The sequence below is a fragment of the Halyomorpha halys genome, unplaced genomic scaffold (genome assembly GCF_000696795.3).
Source record: "Halyomorpha halys isolate HHAL.00 unplaced genomic scaffold, Hhal_1.1 Scaffold517.1, whole genome shotgun sequence".
Taxonomy (NCBI): domain Eukaryota; kingdom Metazoa; phylum Arthropoda; class Insecta; order Hemiptera; family Pentatomidae; genus Halyomorpha; species Halyomorpha halys.
Window position 1 is genome coordinate 190,570 of NW_027112024.1, and position 5,738 is coordinate 196,307.

The 5,738-nt window shown below is 32.4% G+C and overlaps 1 protein-coding gene across 1 annotated transcript in view; it reads left to right on the plus strand.

Moving 5' to 3' along the window:
* Positions 1 to 5,738, plus strand: part of LOC106683786 (probable metabotropic glutamate receptor mgl-1) — a 184,775-nt gene that overhangs the window by 152,479 nt on the left and 26,558 nt on the right. The window lies entirely within an intron of this gene.

Here is a 5,738-nt window from a genome sequence, read left to right on the forward strand (position 1 = left end):
ATTTGGTTGGTATGAGATCAAGGACAAAAGGGATATGTAGGTCATGGTGTAGTGTTCTGTTGGAAACGTAATAGGGTGCATTACATGATATATGTATAACAGTGAAATATTGCCTTGTAGCATTATAAAATCGTTGCAGGGTACGATTAAAGTAGTTAAGCTAACGCCAAGTGATTATTGGAACGAAGAGAGTCGTTCCGCTGGTACAATTTATGGAAACTGAGGTTTGCTATAGTTACTTTCGCGAATTCATTAACTGAGAAGAAGCAAATGTTCAGCGAACTCCTTGAGCAATGTGAATCGATAAAAATTCACAGAAAAGAGAGTTCAAAGTTACCAATCGAGAAATCAGTTTTGTAAAGCAATATATTCCAGTCAATCTCATTAAAAGAGAAAAGATGAAATAAATTGAGGGATGAACAGTAATGGAAAAAATACGGGAACTTGAAACACATTTTTCAAAGTCAACTACCTCCAGGATTAAAATATTTATATTCTTAGCAGTAGTAGTTATTATGATATTTTCTAAAATAAACTCACAATAAAATGTTGACTTCTAGTTACTTGAATTACATTTTTGAAAATACCATAAAAACTACTATTCCTACAAAGATAAACGTCATAAGCAACTTTATAGTACATTTAATTAGCTTTGAGTCCTGGCAGACATCTATACGTCTTATGAGTTCTGAAATATATTTTTTCATAAATCAAAATTTTTGTCTGAAAACTATAAATCAACATTTTATGAATTTATTTTGTCGAATATCATAATTACTACTACTCCTACGAAGATAAACGTCATAAACTACTTTGTAGTACGTTGAGCTAGCATTGATTTGAGTGCTAATAAGAATTTGTATGTCTAATAGTTTATGAGATATAGTTTTCTCAAAATATAAGTTGTCAGTGCATTTTTTATGAAATGTTGCAATTTAAAAAGCTATATCTCGGTAACTATTTAATATAGTAAATAAATTTATTAGGGCTCATGTCTTAGCAAATTTACTCTACTTTAAATGGTATTTTATTACGTTTTTCAGTGCTATTGGCAGTTTTAAAGATATATAGCTCCAAATCAAAAATTATTTTTTTAACGTTTTGAAACAGCCGTCATTTTTTATTTCACTTACCTATACAAGGTACACTCATCAATTTTGACTAGTAATTATACATAGTTTTCATTGAAGTAATCAAATATGTGTAAATCCGATAATTTTATATGGTTCTCCGACATGTTCGGCAATTAGAAAGTACAGTCTAGAAATTAAAAGTCTACCAGAGAAGTACGTCATCTGAAAAGAAGGTAGATTGATCATTTTGTTAGACTTGACACTAGGAGATTGACAAAAATCGCTTCAGAATGGATACCAAGAGATCACAAGAGATGGAGTGAAAGAACAACTTCAACATGACGAGATAAGATAGTTAAAAGAGTATGAGACTGTTGGGCTACTGTGGGTAGCAATAGGGATCTATGCAGTTACATAATATATAACTATCGTAGATTATCATTTATAGACAAGTGTTCATCAGCGGATCTTTAGGTTGCTTTGAGGAGAGTCCACTTTGATGAAAACTATATCGTAAACCTAAAGGTTACAGGTCGATTCTCGTTATAACGTCTTTACCCTAGACGAATTTTCAAGATTTTCATTATTATTTTAATACTTACCGAATCATTGAATGATATCGGGTCAAACATTCTGAAGCTCTCCAGAAGTTCTCAATTATACTGCAAGCTCAGCAGGTTGTTTCTGTTCAGCTGCAGTAGCTTTAAATAAATAATAAGTAAATATAAATAAATAAAGTACTTCGCAAAGCGAGTACAACTCGTGTTAAGTATTTTTATTAACTAAGACAAAGGATCTGTTCGTTACTAAGCCCTACAACCTTACACGCCCATCTTATACGCCGCAATGCTATAACTTGAATTATATTTACTGGGTGTAGGTCCCTTAATTCAGCGTTGTGTAATCTTCTAAATTCTCCCGTTAATTCATCCTTTATCGGTCCGAATATTTTGCGTAATACTTTATTTTCAAAAACTTTAAGACGATATTCATCCCTTGGTGTAAGAGGCCACGCATCACATTCATAAAAAACAGTGGGAAGGATAATATTTTTGTAAATTCTAATTGTTAAGTTTTTTGATAGAAGGCCCAAGCTAAGCAGTTTCGACATTGAAAAATAACAAGCATTTCCCTTCTTCAACCTAGCTCTTATTTCCTCATCAATTTCGTTTTTTTAGTTACTATAGAACCAAAATACTTAAACCTATCTACCTGTTCAAACATATTTCCTCCTATATCTAACCATGTATTTTGTTTCATCCGTATTTATTTCAAGACCTAGTTCCTTACTGGAGTTTATTAGCGTGGTTGTATTTAGTTCTATAGTTTCTTTGTCACCCAATAATACCAAATCATCGGCATACCCAAGCACCGGCATTTTACCACCCAATGTGTGATATTAAAAGATATATCTAATCAGGTTATTGTATTTTAAATTTTTAAAAAAATATGGTATATTTATTAATGGTTGTATGAATAGAATGAATATGTTGTGTTATTGTGAATATGTTTGTAGATACCTGATGATGGGGTGACAGCCCCGAAACGTCGTTATAGTATGTAATTAAATAAAGAAGAGGACTTTTCATTCACTATATCTAATTATATATGTATGATTTAAGTATGAATAGACTCAATCTTATTATTACTTATTGGCCCATAGTGGGAAGATTGTAATATTTATCAATAAATAAATGAGTGCTAAAGGGATATCCTATCAAATTAGGATGTTATAAAGGTCCTGTCATCCCAGCAGGAAGAACGCTTTATCAAAGAAAAGGTCCCGACTTCTACCAAGAGAAAATTAATATAAAATTAAAAAAGGTATGACCAACAACTATTTAAAGAAAAAAAATTCAGAGACATTAGTGAAAGCTGTACCGCTATACTTTCATATTTGATAATAGCTTAATAGTCGATTATTACGTAAAGCTCGGAATCAATGAAGTGTGTATTATGGTAAGGTCCATTCATTCCTAGGGGCTAATTTAGAAAGGCTACCTGTCTTCATCTGTTTTTCTCTTTACCAAATAGAATCGAACCCACTCATCCATATAATATGCATTATAAACTTTCATTTCCTTTAGTAGCTACAGTTTTGTTTTCTCTACAACTGATCGATTAGATGTCGACCACAGTTTTTTTTTGTTTTTTTTACCGAACCGATTGACTGTAATCATGTACCATTGAGGCGGTAGGTCCTAAAAAGGCACTTGAGCAAAAGATGTTTTTTTTGAGAAAAACTAATTTTCAATATTTTAATCTACTGCCAGTTTTTGATTTTGAGGTGAACACCAATATAGTAATTTAAATTATTATGTTTAACCATCTTGTAAAAATGTTACTGTAATGTAAAATTTCACTAACAGGAATGCAGTCTAAAAATAATAATTTCCAGAGCCTTTATTCGCTGAATTTTTTTTTCTAGATTCTAATATATTGAGAAGGGATATTTTTATAATTATGGTATTAGGTTTCTGAAATAAAAAACTATCCGCGTAAAAAATTGAAGTATACATATTAGATAAAAATAGGTAAAGGTTTTACAATAGCATTTATGACAGTGTTAGGATATCTGCTTAGTTTGTCATAGAACCTTTTGTAATTGATCCCTATGAGTTCATTTACACTTATCATGTGAAGGTTCAAATTTATTTAAGCAAATATGTGTAAATTTAAATTTTTGTTTATGTTTTAATTAAGATAATTTGGAAAGGATTGAAAAAAGAAATCTTAGTCTTTGATTTAGTATTTGTCTCTTTCTGTTTACCTGTCGACCCCATGTCATTCTTCGACCTAATGTCAATCCAAGGTACAATGCTACAGTAACCTGTTGATTCAGTGTATTATAATAGAAAACTGGGGCGGACTCGTTTTACTTTGAAGAGTAAAAAGATGTGCAGTGTATTAAACTTGTAAAGTGTTATATACAGTTAAGGGTCATTATCTCAAAATATGCAAATTTCAGTCCAAAAATATCATTAATATCGAGCTGCGAAAATTCAGACCTACCTAGTGGCATAATATATATCTTTCATATAGTGACCCCGTAGCATTACCTTTAATTATACTTTTAAATTTTTTTTTCTTAATCTTCAGTAACCCTATAATCCGAAATGATACATAAGATTAATAAATCTATACATATGAGTGTAAAGATCTAATCTACTTTTACTGTAGCTGGGCAACATTTTAAGGAGACTGTAGTAATGAGATGGACTGAATTTGAGTTCATGGTCTTAAGTCAAAAGTGTTGGGGTACACTTGAGGGTTGTGGTGGCACTATAACTGAAACTAAAAAAACTAGGGTTAAAAAATTTTTCTGTTGCACTGGTTGTTATTGGATACTGTTGCTACCTGATAGGAGCTGAAGAGGGCGTTAGTGTCTGGAACAGTTGGTTGATGATGGTCTTCAACGAGAAGAACTTGATGTGCCTCCGTTGTATAAACTCGAGTTCAGTCGGTAGATCGAAGATCCCGTGAAGCTGTGGTGACGTAGACCTCAACATTTTCCGCAGATGGCGCTGTTATGGGTGAAGAGCGGCGTCCGTATAGGAGAGCTGGGCGATTATTGTGCTCTTGTAAATTGTTAATTTTAGGCGAAGGTGATAGTAGTAAGTGATGGAGGCGGTAGGTTTTTCGTCTTACCTGTCTTAGTTTGTTGTAGATGTGAGTAGATAGGGTAAGATGGTTGTTCAGCTTGATCCTTAGGTCTACCATGGAGTTAGATGGCGCTAATGTGGTGTCCTCCACTCGAAAAGAGCGTGGTAATGTGGACTTTTTCCCTTTCTGCAGAGCAAATATCACACAGTCTGTCTTAGTCGGATTTACGTTGAAGGTAATGTTCCGAAATTTCTGCGTGATATCCCTACATACAGTTTCAACGTGGCCCAGTGCTGTAGCGGCTCTGACACTGCTGCTATAGATGGCGGTATCGTCTGCATATGCAGCGATGGCCGCTTTTCTGTTGCTGCGTCCTACAATATCAATCATTTAAAAAAAATAATGCAAAATTGTTAAAATGGGGGAGTGAAAACATACTTTTTAGGACTTAAGTAAAATATTTTGAAAAGAAAAAATTATCATTGAAAACTTGACACAGTACAGTATTAATATAACAATAGAATTATTCACTCCCTCATTAATAAACATTTTGGAATTTTATTTTAATTGCTGTAAAGATTTTTTAATAACTAGTTTAAAGATTAAAAAGAGCATGGAAACAAAATCCTTTAGCATTTCACATAAATAATAATAATCTAGCGAAATAATTACTTTAAAACTCCCCCCTTTTTTTTTAACTTTTCAAACGTTTCATTTATACCTGTAATTTGTTTAATTAGATCCAGTTTGAGCTCACGGGTCCAGTTTATAGAGCCCTACACCACTGCCAAATTTATTGTAGATTCGAGTTGAAGTTATTTCTATTACTTTACAACATAGTTTTATTATATAATGTTATTTACCGCTCTAAACTAAATAAATATAATAAGTAATTAATCCAATCACTAATCCAATGTATAAAATAACTGAAATATATATCAAATATTCAATTAATCAACCTTCATCTCTAAATCTTGCAATTTCGAAGCATTGCCGGATCTTCTAGTATACTATATATATTGCCGGGTCTCCTAGTATACTATATATATTGCCGGGTCTCCT